Source organism: Globicephala melas, chromosome 13 (assembly GCF_963455315.2).
Source record: "Globicephala melas chromosome 13, mGloMel1.2, whole genome shotgun sequence".
In the NCBI taxonomy this organism is placed as follows: domain Eukaryota; kingdom Metazoa; phylum Chordata; class Mammalia; order Artiodactyla; family Delphinidae; genus Globicephala; species Globicephala melas.
The window spans coordinates 16,080,290-16,099,949 of NC_083326.1; the positions used below are offsets into that span (position 1 = coordinate 16,080,290).

At 41.6% G+C, this 19,660-nt stretch overlaps 1 protein-coding gene across 1 annotated transcript in view; it reads left to right on the top strand.

Annotated features, from left to right (window-relative positions):
* Nucleotides 1–2,745: 2,745 nt before the first annotated feature.
* The window catches only part of CDH20 (cadherin 20), a 206,187-nt gene continuing 189,272 nt past the window's right edge, over nt 2,746–19,660 (top strand). Inside the window, exon 1 of the mRNA XM_030868088.2 lies at nt 2,746–2,873. The gene's annotated coding sequence lies outside the window, so the exon portion shown is untranslated. The remainder of the gene's footprint in view (nt 2,874–19,660) is intronic.

Sequence of the window (19,660 nt, forward strand, 5' to 3'; positions counted from 1 at the left end):
CAGAGCTGATGTCCCAGCTCTAAGCTCGTCAGGCAGGAGAATTCTCCTACGCAGGGGAGGGTCAACCATTTTGTTCTATTCAGGCCTTCAATTGATTGGATGAGGCCCACCCACACTGGGGAGGGCAGTCTGCTTTACTTAGTCAACCAATTTAAATTTAATCTCATCCAAAAATATCCTCACAGAAACACCCAGTATAATGTTTGACCAGATATTCTAGCACCTTGTGGCCCAATCAAGTTGGCATGTAAAAATAACCATACCATCCAAAAAAAACGCTCTTTTTTCCCCTCTAAATTTGGTAAGAAATTAATCACCAAGGACAAGTCACTTCAACAAAACATCAATTGACTGGTTCTCTTTTTAGGTAAGGAGGCAGTAGAGGCTTCTGGTGACTTGAGGGCTCAAGCATATTAATTAGGCTGCTTTGGGTCAGAATTTGTCTCCACCACGTATGACCTATGTGACTTGGACACACGATTTACCTTTCTGAGCCTCACCTTCCTCATCTATTAAAATGATGGCTTCCCTGGTGGCACAGTGGTTAAGAATCCGCCTGCCAATGCAGGGGACACAGGTTCAAGCCCTGGTGTGGGAAGATACCACATGCCGGGGTGCAACTAAGCCCGTGCGCCACAACTACTGAGCCCGTGTGCCTAGAGCTGGTGCTTCACAACAAGAGAAGCCACCGCAATGAGAAGCCCGCGCACCGCAACGAAGAGTAGCCCTGCTCGTCACAGCTAGAGAAAGTCCGCGCGCAGCAACAAAGACCCAATGCTGCCAAAATAGATAGATAAGTAAATTTATAAAAAAAAAAATTTATAGTTGTTTTTTTTTTTTTTCTGCAGGCGCCTCGAGCGCTAGTTCTCTCCCGGACAGAAGGACAGACAGACAATGCGGCCCGCACCGTCGGCCCGCATCATTAGCACCTTGGACACGGCACCAGGCCCAACCCAGTCCCTGGTACCCTCCCGGGAGAATTCTGGTCCGGCCTCAGATCAGCACCTCAGATAGCTCCCGCCCAACCCGCCCCTCCCCCCTACCTCCGGAACAACCAAATAAATTAAAAGGAGTGGGGGTGGAGGGGGAAACAAAAACACCTAGGGATAAGGAAGAGGGGTGCCCCTCCCTCAGAGTAAGAAGAGTTTTCTGTCTCCTCCCACAAAATGGGGAAATCGTAGTGTATATTGAATAGAGTAGTTGGAAAGATTAAATGAGGTGACTTGTCGAATGCATGTCACACACTAAGTAACTGGAAAACATTAGCTGCTCTAACATTAATAATTACTGTTATTACTGAGAGCTCCAATTCTAGGCCTTACTATTAAAATACGGCACAATTGCCTTAGCCAGGATATTTCTTTCTATTGGCATATGTGGGAATTCTATCAGTTACTCATACACACAGTTTTATCCATTGTTTATATACATAGATCATTTACTAACAATCAACTCAATCAAAATAACTTTCTGTATTTAGAAAATCGGTGATGGGCGGGGGGAGGAAATATTAAAACACCCGAAGATTATAGAGAGATTCGGATGCAGAACTGGGCAAAGATTCCCCCTCTCCCACTGGCTAAACCCAAGTTGTAATCAATAACTGTGAAGGCCCTGGCATTCCAGGGTAGGAGGCAGGACAAGAGAGAGCGTTTTCCTCCTGTCCACCTTGTCTGCTTGACCCCAGACAGAGAAGCTTGGACTGTAGTCGGGAATTGCCTTCTAGAACGGCCCTGCCATGGTTACTGTGTGATTTGAGAGGCTCTCTTCATCCAAGTGTGGTCTCAGCTTCCTCCTCTGAAACTTCTGACCTTTAGGTACTTCTGCCCCATTCCTACTTCACCCAAAGGCTTAAAACTATGGTTTTGCTATGAGGACAAAGGAGGGCAATCTGAACATTTGGAGAAAGTCCTAAAAGTAGATAATTGAGGTTTTCCTCTCCCTCTGCCAGCTCTCCCCACTCCTACTGAACAGTATTAGAGTACTCAGCATCCTCAAGGTCAAAGTTAAACCCAGGTTGATACTCATCTCCTTTCCAACCAGGCTTGCCCATCTTTTACTGTTCACATCAACTGCCTCTTCCAGAATTCATAATCTATGCAGAATAAGTCATTTCAAGTTCAGGGGGAGTTTGGGGGGTAGAAGCGCCCCGTACACCTGCTTACCCATTTCCTTTCCCCTCTCTCTCTCTTAACATTTCCTTACTCTCTCAGCCAATAGAGGAGTTTAAACATGTAAATGCGGTTCTAAACTGCGTTTAAAGAATTAACCCATTTTGCCCCTCACTGGTCTAAACCACAGGGTGCCAAGCAGACGCTAATTGCTTTCTTCTGGTGGGGTTCCAGACAGCTCCTAGGAAGGAAGGAGCGCACATTCCTGGCACCAATTGGCCAATTCAATTTACTTCAACGGCATTAGCCTCTGTCAGAATATTCATGAGCAGGGGAATGAGGACCCGCGGCACAGGCAGGCGGCAGCCACTCGGGCTAAAGAAGGCGCGAGGGAGGGGAAGCGGACCGCGCGCCGTGCTCTGGGGACGGTGACCGCGACGAGCGGCTCTTCTCCTCGGCCGGGCGGAGCGCAGGGGACCGCGGAAGGGCGGGGCAGTGCATCGGCGGGGTTGGCGCTCCTGGCATCGCAGCTCAACTCCTGGCGACCGCGCGGAGACTTTGAGAAAGATCCGAAGGCAGAAAAGCTGTGACACTTTTGACGGAGGGGGTAGGGGGGTGGGGGGGGCGGGGGCAGCGCCGAGAGCGGGGAGGAAGGGACCCAGCGGGACACGGCTGCCTGCTGGGGGAGGCAGCGATGTGAGCCGGACGTCTGCCCCGGAGGAGTCTGGACCGAACGTCCCCGGAGAGTCGCGGGCCTGCCAGGTAAAGGGGAGATCTCGGGTGGGGCCCCGCGCGTTTGTCCCTGGGCTCCGAGCGCAGGGCTGCGCAGGGCGCCGGAGCCCGTTCCCCCGGGAAGCCGCCCCGGGCGCCGCGCGCGGTCCGGCTCCGCGCCGCTCTCTGCCCGCAACTACCCGCCGCCGCGGCCAGCTTGCGAGCGGGTCTGAGTTGGACTTGCTCGTACTCTGGGGGGAAGGGGATGTGAAGGAGCTGCCTGGGCTGGGGAGCCGTTCTCTGAAAGCTAGAGCGCAGTGGAGCAGCCTGAGGGCGCGGCGCGCGAGCAGCCGCAGCTGAGCGCCCGGGTGACGGGGACCGGAGACCCAGGAGCGCGGCTCTCTGGGGCTCTTGACCCAGCCTTCGCCCTCGCTTGCCCCGGGGCGGCTGCGCCTCTCTCCAGCAGCGGGTGGGAGAGGGCTGGCCGCGTCCCCGGCTCCAGGATGCGCGCCGGGGACGGGGACCAGAGACCTAGGCTCCAGGGAGGATCGGGCGCCCGCGGGGCTGGTCCCAGTCCGCACCCACGCCCGAGTTCGTCCGTGGGAGGAGAACGTGGTGGTGACTCCTCGCGTCCCCGCCACCTGCCGGACATCGCCAACTCCTCGGATTTCCTGTCTCCGGGCCCTGACACTCCCAGGGAAAGCTCTGAATTGCGCGCGAGTTGTTTGGGCTTTGCTCCTTGTAGTTGCTGTGGAGGGAGAGCCGGGGGTGAGGGGGCGGCGAGGGGTCAGATGGGGTGAAAGTTTCAGATTTGTAGAGGAAACGGTCTCGCGGAGCTGCAACGTGCCCTTAGCAACAGGGAGAGACTGTGGGCTGGACTTACGCCGAAGCAAAAGCCTCTGCCTGGCTATCCACCTCGCGGCGGGGGGTGGGGGTGGGGGTGGGGGTGGGGGTGGAAGCTGGAACCTGGAGGGCAGCCCGGAGGCAGCGCCAGAGCTGGGTTTTTTTCTGCTAAGACCAGGCAGAGAGTCAAAGGGCTAGCAGCAGAGCGTTGGGGGGTTGGTCGCCTAGTAGATTCGGAGTGTACCGTGCCATTATTATTGCCCTTATTATTACTATTATTAATGCTGTTGTTACTGGCACGAATACCAGGAAGGATTTTTTTCTTCTGATTGTTATAGGTCGCCTGGAAACTAAGTCTGCCCCTCCCCCCCAAAAATGTCCCTTGACCCCACTCTAATCTCTGATGCTCCTCTCCACGAAGGAAAATTACTCCTCAGAGCTGTGGCGGAGCCAGGGACCCAGCTAAGGAATTGGATCTACCTAAGAACAACAGAAACAAAAAGTCGCAACTTCACAATGTGCTTGCACCAACGCTAAAGATGAATGTTATATTTCTATGGGCTCACCTTCCTCAGCCTCATCTGGCTCCGGAACGGTGGAGGTATTGCCAGTCTCGAACCTATACTTGACCCAGCTTTTTCTTTTCATGTATTTATACAATCTGGAAATTCATTTTTCTCTTGTCGTGACCCTCGCAATCCCACTGGGCATGTTACCTGGCAGGGGCAGACTCCAGTTCCCAACACCCGAGGCAGCCACAAGGGCACCTGCGGTCACCTCCTCTTGGCTTGGCCCTGGTCAGAGCTGCTCCAGGGTGCAGGCTTGGCCAGCTGATGACGCAGAAAACAGGGCAAGAGTGTGGGAGAACAGTGTGTCAGAGTTAAGCCAAGTACAGGAGATGAGGTCAAGCCTCCTTGCTGGCCACATCCCTTCCTGCCAGAGAAAAGAGAGAGACAAATGAAGAGCAAATGGGAAGTAGTTTAAATTGGAACCAAGCTCTCAGAGTCTACTTTCGGCTGTTGCCATTGACTTTGGTATGACCTTTTCTTGCCAGTGCTTCTGATTTTCCCTATTTGCCAATGCACGAGCAGCCGTGCCTTTCTAATAGGACAGTTGTGGTGGTGAGATGATTTAATTGTGTATCCCAAAAATGCTTTGAGCATCCTGGGAAAGGACAGTCTATAAAATATTCAATTTTAATGTTTTGTGGAAAGTTTGCTAAACTGCAGGTTACGGAGATACATTTTTAGCATGTGTGCCATGTGGCAGTGTAAAATTAAAATAGAAAAGGAAAGTACAAACATAAAAATGACAGCATTCTTGACTTTCTTGTGCATACTTGTACAAAAATTATCTTTCATTTGCGGAAAGTTGCCCGGGAATTTAATCAGTGTTTATACTACTGAAACGCCCCCTTCTACCTTTCTCCCCAGTAAAATTTTATGACCCAGTTCTCACAGGAAAGGCAATGGGAATGTAGTAAGTGCTGGGGGCTGAGAGGCAGGATGGAAGGGTTGTTAGGGGAACCATCACATAGGATTTGGAGACTGGAATGGGAAGAAAGATGCTATCATCCTTGCAGAGCAGGGAAATGTTCTGGAAAAAAACAGTTGAGCAGTATAGGGCAATAGACCCAGCACCGGCTGTTGTCTGCCCTCTATTTCAGGACTAGAACTTGATCAGATGTTCCAAAGAGGGCTAACCAAGGTGTTTTGCCCTCCTCCCTTTGGTAAAGGTATTGCCTTGCTCTTATCTTTCGATGACTGTTAACTTCTCTCTCCCTGCCTGTACAGTGCAATAGTTTCCCTTGCCTTTTCAAAAAGATTCAGAGGTACTCTCTTAGTCCCTTATATATTTGTAAATATTCCCCAAGGTCTGAAGCTTCTCAGAGACGTGCAGCTGTTAGCAAATTTAAGTACATAGCTGGAAGTAATCAAGAGAGCCACTGAAAAGTGGGTATGTTTTCCCCTGGTGGAGAAGTTATTGAATGCCTTTTGAGCTAGAAAATTAGCAGTTTAGAAAAGCAGGAGGGATTTCCTTGACTTCCCTCTACTCATAAACCAGCAGTTGTATTTTTCTTTCCCTCATAGTAGTGAGCACTGTTTGGTTAAGCATTTTCTACAGTTTGGGACTTAAAATGGGGTTCTGCCTGATGGTGTTCTATGGAGAGAGGAAAAATGTAAAGAGATACGGAAGGAAGAGCTGCAGTAGCTAGAACATAAATCAGCCAGAATATATGGGGGGATGATGAGAATAGGTCTTTTCAACCTTAAAAAAATGTCCACTTTGGAAGAAAAAGAAGTCTGATTATTGGCAACCAAGGCTGAAACCAAGGCAGCTGATGCCGAGAGGAGCCAAAGGGCAGTTCTTCTTAGTTTAGAAACAGCAAGACAGCCTCTGCCAAAGATTGCTGTAAACACAGAATAAAGATTTCATTGTGGGCTGGTGTGACTAGAATAATTAGACAGTTAATTGTTCATTCTGATCTGGTTGTGTTGTAATCAGTAGGACAGAGCAGCGAAAATAAGAGCAAGGGAGAAATGGAAAAGTAACACATCACTTTTATCTTCACTTGTTTTACTCTGATGGTATTTAGGAAAATCCTGACTAGTTTTATTATTTTTTTTAAGTATATTCATATCCACAGAACACTGAGAACACTGGCGATCTAAGATCCCTTGCTGCCATTTTTCCCACTCCAGGTTCTACTCTGGTTATGGACAAAATTTCTCATCTTCTAAAATCAGCATGGGAAACTACAGTGGGAATGAGTGCATTAGGTAACTCCAGTGTTAATTAATAGATTTATTATGTGCAAACCTTAGTGTCAGCTCAATCAAAATATATGCAAATAGCACTAGATTTTTGTGCTTCTCCAACACTTTTTTCATAGACATATAAAGTTTAAGAAGTAAATATTCCATTTTTGATGTTTAATTATATTCTATTGTGAAATAAATTGCGTAGTGATTAATCTTTCACATTTAATTGAAGAAACAGCCTCCTCTGTATTTTCATACTAATTTAGAGACAAAAGAAAATGTATTTTAAGTGATAAAGGCTGAGCATCTACAGTTATTACAGGCAGTAGACTGTGACTTACTGTTATTTACTAAAAGATGGCACTGTCATAAATCCCTTCTGAAATGACTTCTACAATGAAGAAATGAGCAAGGGAATAGAGAGCATTAAGTACCTGGTGTCTGGGGTGGAGGAAAGGAAGAACCATGTATTCATTAAGTTCAAACCCTCCCTGAATCCCAATATTGACATAGAATATGGAGCAAATTCTCTTTATTTGAATTTTAAAAAGGAACATTTTTAAGTGTCGACATTAAGTATAATTGTTCTGGGAATAAACGCACTATGTTACAAAGAAAGCATAATAAATTACATAAGGTCATAAAGTCTCAATAGAGAGTAATACTTAGTTTCTCCAAGATATATTCATTTTGTCTCAGTTTAAGAGGTACAAAACTGTCCTTACTAACCTTTAGTTTCTTTTATCCATCATGAATCAAAAGGGATTGCAAAGGAAGAAAACTTACTGAAATGTTAGAAAAGCATAAGTGGTACAAAATTACGGAACTATCGAGTTTTCCGAAGACAAAATTCTACTTTACAAAATGCACTGTCTACAGCAATTAAAAATAGAAAATCATATTGCCACATTAAATTATGGAAACAATCCATTTTAAAGAGAAATTTAGCCTTTTCTCATTTAATTGCTATTCATGGTTTGCTAAATAGATTTTCAGAATAAACTGCCAATCTCCTGCTAACCAGGACTGTCTAGTTAAGAATATTCCTAATTACATATGGATTAACTTAATTTTAGAACCCTAAGAATATTCAAATCAAAGCATCACTCAAGTGCAGTGCAAAACAGATATGGTCCAATTTGCCTCAAGGTATATATAATTTTTTTTTAAGTTTAAGGAATCATAAAAGAACAAACATTTGGTGTGGGAGTACATCAATGAATAACTACAATAAAAGAGTAAGGGAAGCTATAAACTGTTAGATCTTTTAAATATATGCAAAGTAAAGTTATAGCAATACAGCTTATTTCTTCTTCCAAAGCAGTAAGGGCTGGTCATGCAAATACCATGCAAAGTTCAAATGTCAAAGACACGCACAGCATTGCCTGAAATGGGAGTATTTTTGCTATTTATAAGAATGTTTGACAATCTGATCAAAAGTTTAAAATTTATTCCAACAAATGCCATGACCACGTTAAGAGTAAAGAGGTATCTTATATGGAAGAGATATTTCTTTATAGTTCCATAGTTCCTAGCTGGAATCTTACACATAGTAGATTCTCAATAAATATCTATTGATTTCATTTTTTATAAGGAAAATAAAATTGAATTAATGGAATTTTCAAGATAGATGAATTTATAATATATCAAATAGTTGAATGATCTTTGTTGCTTCAAATTCTTTCTCTAAACTGGCAAGATATGCCTGTGACCAGTAGTCATAATTACTGGCAATATTCTGGTCTGGGTATGAGGGAGGTAAAGAAAGAGGAAAAACTTAAAGGCTTTCCTCTTCTCTAGTTTCACCTAACCACTGAGTATGTTTATGTATATACCTAAGTTGATAAAAATGCACAGTTATCTCTTCATAGCAAAGATGGCACTCCACCAAATGGTTATTATTTACAAGAAGCCGTCACACAGATTCCACCTTTGAAGTACTATTAGACCTATTATGACTAAAAGGCTGCTATGGCAACTAATTAAAGGGTAATTAATAAAATAATAATTTCATTCCAAGGCAATGGCTACCTCTGGTTGTCATAGAAGTTTGTTTGACATACGGCCAAATGGTCAAGCCCAACCATGCAACTGCAGCAGTGTTCAACCTCCCGCAGGAGGACAGAAACCTACAATGAAACTACTTCTGCCCAATATACTTACATTTATCTGCCCCTGCACATGATTTATAACTAAAACAAGCTATGCTGACCTTCCACCAAAATGAAAAACAGGTGCCCATAAGGAACTGAAATGTCTATAGGTAAATCATCGGACTGTTTTCTTTTTCTTTTAGGTCTGACCTTAGTTGAAAGAACAAGATGGTCTTAGTGTTTTCCTAGAGAACAGAACATAGTGTGGTATGTTGGCATAATTGGGAGCTAACAGTCAAGAGAAAACCAGGCTAGAATTAGCATGAAGATTCAATTACCCCTTGTTCCCAGAGGCAGTTGTTTACCAGGATTGGTGCTAAGGTTGTGGTCAAAATAGGATGGGAAGATGTGCAGTGCAGCTTGTTTGTTACCTAGCTGATCTCCTTGGATGGAACCAAACTTTGGTTTCCACTTTCCACCAGTAAATTGAAACAGAGTTTATTAGATAGTAGCTGATGTAAATTGCTGGATACACATTTTAAGAGTACAGTTGAGCATAAGTATTTTAGATGTATTTATAAAAATTTGTGGTTAAAGATATTGTATACATAATATTTTTTCTGAAGGAATAACATACATTTTAGATCATGTTCATTATTACTTTCTTTCATTTTATAAAGCTAATGACTTTGAATCCCTTATCAATTCCTAATATGGGGTTAATTTTCACATATTATAAATAATAAATGAACTTACTATAATTTGTTTTCAAAAACCAACAGAAGTAATTTCATTTAGCAATTTAATTAGAAATTGGCTAAAGGAATTTCATTTAGATGTAATTTCTAAAGGCAACCAAATAGGTGTTTTTTAATTTGAAAAATTATTAGCACTCTGATAAGAGTATCAAACAGATGGAAGTGAACACTCAATCTTCACATCTACTATCTTTTTCTATGCAAATGTTTTGAGTAGACATGTAGAATGGGCAGTATCACCTACTTCCCACTTTTTAAGTTTGGGGGAAAACCAACTGAACATTACACTCATCTCTATGCCCACCCTTACACAGACCCAAAGGTTCCCTTATCTTCATTTTATTTGTATTTGTATGGACATATATACACTACCGAATGTAAAATAGATAGCTAGTGGGAAGCAGCCTCATAGCACAGGGAGATCAGCTAGGTGGTTTGTGACCACCTAGAGGGGTGGGATAGGGAGGGTGGGAGGGAGGGAGATGCAAGAGGGAAGAGATATGGGAACATATGTATATGTGTAACTGATTCACTTTGTTATAAAGCAGAAAACTAACACACCATTGTAAAGCAATTATACTCCAATAAAGATGTTAAAAAAAAAAAAAAACAAGACAAGTTCCAGTATCTCTCTTTTTCAAATCACTTGATCCCCTGCATCAAAGGCCTCATCTGAAGTATGAATTTGCAAAGGCATCATCATCACATCATTGAAAGAAGAAGCCACACTTGAGAGCATGTGTCTTGTAACCTTTTTTTGGATATTAAATAAGACTCTAAATCTGTGCCATACTTTTTGCACAAACTGGCAAGAACTCCCAAGGATGCTCATCTTATAAATAAATATTAAATAAGATTTTTGTTATTATTTGCTATCGTTAATCTCACTACAAATTGTATTTAAAGCAAATAGAATATAGCAGTCAAAGCACATCTTCATTAAAGTTATAGTTTTGAAGTGTTACAGTTGTATCTACCTTTATCCTTAGGCTATGCATTCATCTCAATAATATTGGGAACATTTATTCAGTCTAAATATATGAGGCATACTCACATTTGGAAATAAAATCCTTGAGTAGTCATTAAAAAATTAATCCATTTAGCAGTTCAACACCTCAGTGTAATACTTCAGGCAGCTAAGCACAGAGGCTATCATCTGATTCATGGGGCTGGCAAACATTTGGAGATCAAATTGCCAGTAGCATCCTCTCAGTCGCGAAACCAAAACTGTCTCCAGGCATTGTCACGTGTCCCCTGGGGAGCAGAATTACCCCGATCAGGAACCACTGCCACAGAGCAAAGTTCAACCTCCATGTATTGCTTATTTTGCACACATTTTCAACTTAAGGTTAGGTCATTCATTTTCTAAATAATAATATAGGTACCTCTCATAGTTATGTTAGCCACGTTATAGATGATTTGTTTTAAAAAAAAATGAGACAAAACTTTGGGAGAAAAATTAAGTCAACATGCATTTATTAGTATCAGTTCTGTTCCTACTAAACTTGTTTCATTTGGAGCCCAAAGAGAGCCTTTGGATCAAAAGAGTGCTGTGATTATATTTTTGTACCAACGAAGATCAGTATAATGGTTGAAAAAGCTTTAAGCCATAGTACCCAGAAATGCCAATTAACAGATTGTCCAGTAGACTCCAGGTTCCCAGAGAACAGGGATGGGAACCCTCTTGTTCATCTTAATATCCTCTGAACCCAACATTATACCTTGTACATAGTCAGTGCTCAATAAATACTTCTTTAATAAATGACTGAAATTATGGTTAACCTAGTATAGGTTTTGGACGCTCTATCGCAGGCCTCTGTTTAGACTTGACAGGTATTACATTTTCCTTTAATTAGAGGCATTGATGTGCACCTGACAGTATGCTGACCATATTTATAACTTTAGTGAAACCAGAGGAATAGATAATACGTTACATGAAGAAATATGATCAAAAAGGCTGATTGGATGGGCTGTATCTAATAAGATGAACGGTGAACAATGCCGATGAGGAAAACAAACCATGTAGAGATCGAGTGGCCTGCCCAAGGCCTATCTCAGCTAAGGAAAAGCAGAGCTGGAACTCAAACTCAGGCCTCTTGATACCCACATTTTCCAGGGATGAGTCGATCCTGTCTTTGCTTTGTCTTGGTCAGGGGCACCTGAAATGTCCTATTCTGTTCCATGCATCACGCTCTACCTGCGTCATATCTATAGAAAATAGCCACTGGCCTCTGAGGGGCTCAAAAACATGCCTTTCAGATGAATATAACTACTGTAGCACACCACCTCATCCTTTCAGGAGGAGTACACTATTTTGTTTGAAACGTTGGCAATTTCTAGAGTTGAGACATGTGGCTAATTTAAACGCAAATACCTAAAACACCTTTCAAAGACTAAAATACGTCATTTAAAAAAATTATATGCTTTTTCTATTATCCATGATGTTGCTCCCTTCAAATAGTGCAATGCTATGAGTCAACTTTAAGTAAATAAGCAAAATAGGGTTTTAGGGTTTGGTTTTTTTTTTTTAGATGTCTTTAGACGAAAGCTTGGTATTGGAATTTCAGACACTGTTCTGTAAATTAGAGAATTAGAACTCAGGTCTCCAGGCTGAAAGTACTAGTGTGAAAACGGGACCGTGAATTTCCATAAATTTGGAAATTCTAATGGTCAAGTTATTTGACCCAATTATATCATTAAAGATCAGGCTCTCTTCTGATCACGATTATCCTGTTGGATGATCTTCTGTCTTACAATTATCTTATTGGATATTTCACAAAACCAAACTGATTTTAAAACTACTTCCTCTGCCTTTATTATTTCAGTGCCAAAATGATGCTGAAAAGCTCTAAAGCATTCTGCCAGAGAGCAATGGATTCAGCCCATTTGTAACTCAGATTTACCTGAAGATAACTTCAACTTTGCAAATTAAATCTGGTGACTTCCTGTTCTTAGGAAGTACTGCTTCATGCCCACCATTCCAGACAACAATTGGCTAAAGACTTAAAACACTCTTCTGCATTTGCTTTCTAAACTTATTGCTACCCTAGTGCTTACATGACTTCAGTACTTATTGAAGTCCATAATTCTATATTTATCTTTCTTGCAAAACATCAAGGCCATTGTAGGCGGGGGTCCAAGCACTTATAGAACTTCAAGTGGCATTTTATGCAGCTCTCTTCAGGGCAGCTGTTTTGCCAAAAGGAAGGAGGCTTCACTGAGCCCTGTGGCTTGCAGTGCCAAGAAGAGGATGATCGAAGTCATCTGCTGATAATGAAATAGTCTTGTGCTGTATGTTCACAGCCCAGCAAGGCTCATGCCTAAAATAATTGCCTTGCTGAGCCTCTTACCATAACATATTCTCATCAGGGTGTCATTCTACCATGTCAAATTGTGGCTTGAAAAACATTTATATGACTTTGTGAAGTGGAATGGAGATTAGCGCACTGTTTTATTCACAAATTTCCCTGCAGGTTTTTACATTATTCCATAAAGGGAAACTCTTATAAAAAGAGTGTTCTCAATATACTTCATGGTGGGAAATATTCTAAATCAAGAACCAAGACGTCTCCTAAATGAACATGAGTCATGGGAAACATCTCTACAACTCGAAGAATTATGGAACATAGAGAGTGAAACCATGAAACCATGTCTTCAATCATATGTGAGCTACCCAGAATGTAGGATCTGATAGGTTATTCAGGGGATTTGGACAGAAAAAATTAGGAACTGACCTGGGAAGGAGACATCGACAAGCACTGAAGAATGTACCAGGCAAATGCTGCTGCCAGTACCTGACCCTGGACTTCAAGCTCCTTGAGTCAATGTGTGTCAAAAGCCAAGTGGCATCAATCTGTACCCTCATTTACAGTTCTGAGAAGCATAGACGGCCTTAAGTCATGGCACCTTTAGAAGTCACTGGCTAAGGGATCTGAATAAGTGGGCCAGGAGTAAAGGAAGTACAGAGGAGAAAAAGAGTGACTACAAAGGCATGGCCTTATAATATCATAGGGTAGAGAGGAAATGTGTCATTTTAGGAGTTTGTTTCATTATAATATGCAGCCTTCAAGTTAAAAGAGATGTTACCTTCCCTTTCCTATCCAACCCTACTATTATTCACGTCCTACAGAAGATACCAAAGATAACTCTTGCACCTTTAAGATAAAAGGAAAACTTTCATACATTTGGTGCTGGGTAAAAGAAATATTTAAGCCAAATTAAAGACATCAAAAATAAGTAAGTGCATCAAAAAGTCACAGCCATATTGAACAATAAACAATTTATGGAAGGAGCCCAGAAAAATTGTTTTTTAAAATATTGAAAAGCATAGCTTCTGACAAGTATTCTTTATTTACGAGTGTAAGTAGAATTTTTCAAGGAACACAAAAATGCTAAAATAAAATGCAAGTTTGACACATACATTTCTCTTTGAGGCTTGGCATAAAAGGGAAATCTAGGTAGATATGAGGTTAACTGCATAGTTTAATTCAATGACCATTAGCTACCCTAATTGAGAGAACAGGAGGTCAGGATTACGCGAAATTGTAAATGATTCCAAATCATTTATAGTTGACTAAAGAAGAGTTTTTGGCCTTTGACTTGAATACAGGTAAGCCTGGGGATCTAGCAATCCAGTTTTTAAAAAGATAAGGAAATCTCAATAGGAACATTGAAGATGATTTTCTAATGCATTCTTGAAGGAATAAATAAACTCATTTTACTTTAAAAAAAACAAATAAATAAGCCTATATGGAAAAAAAAAAGATAAGGAAATCTCATAAGTGAAGTCTAGATGCCCAAGCTTAGAAACTTCTCTTTTTCCCCCTCCTTTCTTAGCTCAGCTCCTCCCTACTTGTCCTGGGGTGCTTGTGGGCCATACTCACCAGAGCAGAGCTGAGCTTACTTTCTGCTGAGGACGCCAGATAACTGGATGGTTCGTTGGTTGTATTCTTGCTCTTGCTTCCTATCCCCTTAGAGCTCCCGTGATTTTATAAATGTGTGGGTTGGAGGGCAAGAAATAGGAGGAGGTGCTGAGAGGGTTAACCCAGGAAGTTGCCCCAGTGACACAACCCGAGGTCTGACAGACCCCAGACTCTTTACCGCTATCAAAAACACAAAAACAAAAAACACCATCTCTCTTAAATATTTCTCTGGTTCCAAGGCAAGTTGGAATACAAATTGTTTCAAAAGGATCCCGTGCATGCAAAGTGAATAGCTGTCAACAAAGCTATAATTAAGGAGATGAGATGCTGTCAATAAACTTGAAATAATGATCTTCCTCGGAGCAGCCACAGTATGTCTTATCTCTTCTCTACCCTCTCCTCACATGGCCTCCCTCCAGGATAATCTAGAGTTTTCTCAATAACATTAAGAAGGGGAAACATAGCTTTTTAGAGACTTTGAGAAATTCCATAGACCATGTTTCTCTTCCTTTTCAGATGGACATGTTGCTAACGTTTCCTTAAAATTCACGGTGTATTTTTTAGCCAATTATTATTATTTGTCCTCCCTCCAGTGTTCTATGCATTTAAAGAACCCAATATAGTTTCATTAGCTGATGACTATAGCAATTAAGATACCTCCTGGGTGAAGAGAGTTTTGCCTTTGCAAATTAATTCCACATGTGCTAGTTCATGTTTTCAGCAGCATCTGCCAACAACCCTTCTCTTGGCTACAATTGATTTCATATTATTTATTTCGTCCACTGGAACATTTTAGGTTTCAACAAAAGTTTTTAAATGAAAATACAGAGCTTCCAAGACAAAGAAGTCACTTTCCTTAATCTTCCTTCGGTCCCCTGTTTCCGCCACAGCCTTGCTCGTCACCCCCTCTTCTTGAAGAAACCACATTTTTTGGGACCTATGTCTGATCCTTTTTCCCAAAAGATGACTCAAAACTTATCTTCCTGAAGGAGACCACCATTAGCTATAGATTTTTCTGCCCCACCCCCAAGACTCTGTTGTTCTCCCCTACACCAAATTACATTTCTGCACCACGTGAGATGCTGTTTTTACCAGTGATGGTTCTTGTCTCAGGTGTATATTTTCTCTCCCCCATAAGAGTCATAACTTCTTCAAAGGAGAGATGCGGTATTTTCCTTTTCTACAGCACAGAGCTCCCTGCTCTGAACGGTGAGGGCTCATCAGCATCAATGGCCTGGTGCTTTATGATATCCCTGAAACATTTTTTCTTTTCCACCTTGAAACATTCTGCTGTGCCAGCTCGATGCTGGGAATGTTCTAAGTCCACACTCCCCTCAGCTCATTGATCGACACAGCCACAGAAAGATGAGAACTCCAGAGGGTCATTGCCATTTCAGGAAAGGAGGAGCCACAAAGGTAGAAGGTGAGGGGCACAAGAGTACAACTAGCACTAGGAGAGAAAAAGGAAAGTTAGGAAGGGCCTTGAGAAGGAGCAGTAAAGTAGAATTGTGTGGAAAAGGGAAAGTTTTCAACTCTTAAAAAATGCATGTGAATAATTACACTTATGTTTACTCCTTGGAATATAGGTATAGCTTTGTGACATGCTGGTGAAAGAAAACTTATTTTTAAACTGCATGTGGGCTGTGCTTTAAAGGTTGAAGACTGCAAAAGTTGAAATATGTGCTCTTTAGGCTTGGCTGTAAGAAACATCGGAATTACCAGAACAACTAGCCATGGTGTCCATCTCCGAATTCCATGCACCAGGTGGCATTCTGGCAAATATGTTCTCTGTATCCTACCAGGTAAAAAATCTTCTGTTTGACCTTCACCATCTGCCTCCTACGAGCAAATCCAACCCAAATCCAAAATGAGCAGGTGGATTTAGGTCCTGGAGATTGGCACTTCCCAGGGAAAACTGGAGAAATTTATTAACCATTAGCAGTTTGAAATACTCATTTACAAGTACTTCTCTAAATACGTCTTCCCAGGATGAGATATCTGAATATGAGACATCCAGGAAATAGGCTAATTTAGAAGGAATTTGAGTTCATAATGAGTGTTTCCTACAGCTTCTGTAATGACTCCATTCTGTTTTTGACCATGTAAAGAAGTATATCCTTTTCAATGCTGTTAGCATGAACTTTTTAGAGATTCTCTCCTACACAGTACAGTAACAATAATTTTTCCATGGATATCTACAGATTCAGTACCTACAGGTTCTGCACCGAGAATCAGAACGTGTTCATTCAAGCCATACCTCTCCAAACCAAGACTAAAAACCAAATGCAGCAACATCCCAAATAAGACCAAAGTGCTATATAAACTCCTAAATAGCCACATGCATGTGATAAAAGAAAATATCAAAATTGGATGTTTTGATCAATCTCACACCGTAGCTTGCCACAATGTAATCTGGTTTATATCTTCACAAATGAACATGAGCTGATGATTTAAATGGATGACTAGAGAATCAGGGCAAAGGTCACTATCAGACTGCTCAGGCTGCCATAACAAAATAGCACAGGCTGGGGGGTGAAAATGGAAGTCCAAGATCAGGGTGCCAGCAGAGTTGGTGTCTAGTGAGGGCTCTCCCTTGGAGACCTCTTCTTTGTGTGTGCACGCGTGCACATGCACGGGTGTATGTGTCTAGAGACAGAAGTAGAGATAGAGAGAGAGGAGGGGAGAGGAGAAGAGGGGAGAGGAGGGGAGAGTTCTAGTGTCTCTTCTTATAAGGACATTAATCCTATGGGATTAGGGCTCCACCCTTATGACCTCATTTAACCTAATTACTTCCTTATTCCAAATATAGCCACACTGGGTAGTTAGGGTTTCAACAATATGAATCTGAGGCGGACATATACATTCAGTCCTTAAAAGTGACATTTTAACCAATAAAGCTTATTATTGTTTTGTCACATTTAGAGTGACTCAAGCATTAAGGAATCCCTGAACGCTATTTGAACCCACTGAGTTTAAGTGACTTCCGCAGTGGTCACACAGTAGTTGACTAACCTGAGACTGGATTCCAGGACCACATGCCATTGTTCTTGCCAATACCATTCAGTGCCCCCTCCCCCTTCCCTGCCAAAGTGCCTCTGTACTGCTTAGGTGGCCACTGAATTTCATGTTGTTTAGCAATGTCTATTGCTGTTAAGTCTTACAAAATATCTGAAGAATCTAGGTTTTTCTCTTCATTCTACTGCTTTATGTTCTATCCCTTGTCATTTTTGTTTAAATTTCTAGCTTAAAATTATTGGTGGTCTCCATGCCTCTATTCTCATCTTCTAGCAGGCCATTTAACTTTCTAACAAGACTGTACTCCCTTCAATAATCCCCTTGGTTCTAGAGCTGGACTCCCAGGCGTCTCAAGCTGATATGTCAAGGTAGTTATGGAGTGGACAACTGAAGCTTGTTGTGCATTGGAAAGAGAAAGGGTGAAGTGTGAAGGCCCAAGGCCATTGCTGTAAGTAGTATTTAGGGTAATATCTGCTAGGTGCTATAACAAAAACACCAAATGTTAGTGATTTAACACAGTAATAGTCTATTTCTTACTCACATCACAGTTCAATTTCATGTCAGGTGGACCTTCTGAACTTTCTCTCCAAGCAGTGACTCAGAAACTCAGGCTGATTCCACCTTGTAGCTCTGCCTCACCTAGGGGGCAGAGAATTTTGCCCAAAGTTAGCAGAGAGGCAAAGACAAAGTGTGAAGGATGTTTCAGAATGTTTTCTAGTTAGTAACGAAAATGGTAATGCCACTTCCAGCTGCCTTTCTTTGGCCAGAACCCTGCCACATGACCCAAAGATAACAGGGAGACTGGGAAATGTACTCTTTCTGTGTGCCCAGGAAGAGGAAATGGGACTCATTAGCACCTGGTCAGTCTCTGATGTAGCTCACAACCCTTTCTTTATTACTAAGAAGGATTTTGGTGTTTAGGTGAACTCCCTGATTTGGTGGCATTGTGGAGGGGTAATAATTGTCAGTAATTCCATGTTACCTATACCATGAAATGCAAATTCCTTGATGACTCTCAGAAGACACAACATAGCAATGCTGTGTAATAGTAAGTGCACTGTCTCAGGAATCAGACAATCTGGGTACAGCTGATGATCCTGGTTCCAGGATCATACACCGAGAACCACTGACCACAACCCATCCCACATTCTGTGAACGGGGGTGTCCATCTCTCCATCTGATGATAAGCTCCTGCAGCATTGGTTGGAGGATTAGTCAATAGCGTTGGAGTCTGGTTGCTTTAAATCACTGTTCCTGACTCTCCCTGAACAAGTTACTTAAATTCCTGGACAAGTTAACTTCATCTTTCTAAGCAAGCTCACTCATTTGAAAACTGGGAGTAATAATGCCAATCTCAAAGGAATAATATTGAATTATCTATATAAAGTATTTGCACCTTCACTAAAACACAGGAAACACAATAAATGCTAACTGCAAATATTATCAGAAGAACATAGGGACTATGTGTAGTTTGCCTCTATACAATATCTAGCCAACAAAAATAGTATATCTTTCCATTTGTTTGTGTCATCTTTGATTTCTTTCATCAGCATCTTATAATTTTCATCTTTTGTTTCCTTAGGTAGGTTTATTCCTAGGTATTTTATTCTTTTTGATGTGATGGTAAATGGGATTGTTTCTTTACTTTCTCTTTCTGATCTTTCATTGTTAGTGTATAGAAATACAACAGATTTCTGTGTATTAATTTTGTATCCTGCACCTTTACCAAATTCATGGATGAGGTCTAGTAGTTTTCTGGTAGCATCTTTAGGATTTTCTATGTATGGTATCATGTTATCTGCAAACAGTGACAGTTTTACTTCTTTTCCAATTTAAATTCCTTTTATTTCTTTTTCTTCTCTGATTGCCATGGTTAGGACTTCCAAAATTATGTTGAATAAGAGTGGCAAGAGTGGACATCCTTGTCCTGTTCCCAATCTTAGAGGAAATGCTTTCAGTTTTTCACCATTGGGTATGACGTTACCTATACATTTGTCATATATGGCCTTTATTATGTTGAGGTATGTTCCCTCTATTCCCACTTTATGGAGAGTTTTTATGATAAATGGGTGTTGAATTTTGTCAAAAGCTTTTTCTGCAACTATTGAGGTGATCATATGGTTTTTATTCTTCAATTTGTTGATGTGGTGTATCGCACTGATTGATTTGCAGATATTGAAAAATCCTTGCATCCCTTGGATAAATCCCACTTGATCATGGTGTATGATCCTTTTAGTGTATTGTTGGATTCAGATTGCTAGTATTTTGTTGAGGATTTTTGCATCTATGTTCAGCAGTGATATGGGTCTGTAATTTTCTTTTATTGTGGTGTCTTTGTCTGGTTTTGAAGAATCAATATTGTCAGAATGACTATACTGCCCAAGGCAATCTACAGACTCAATGCAATCCCTATCAAACTACCAATGGCATTTTTCACAGAACTAG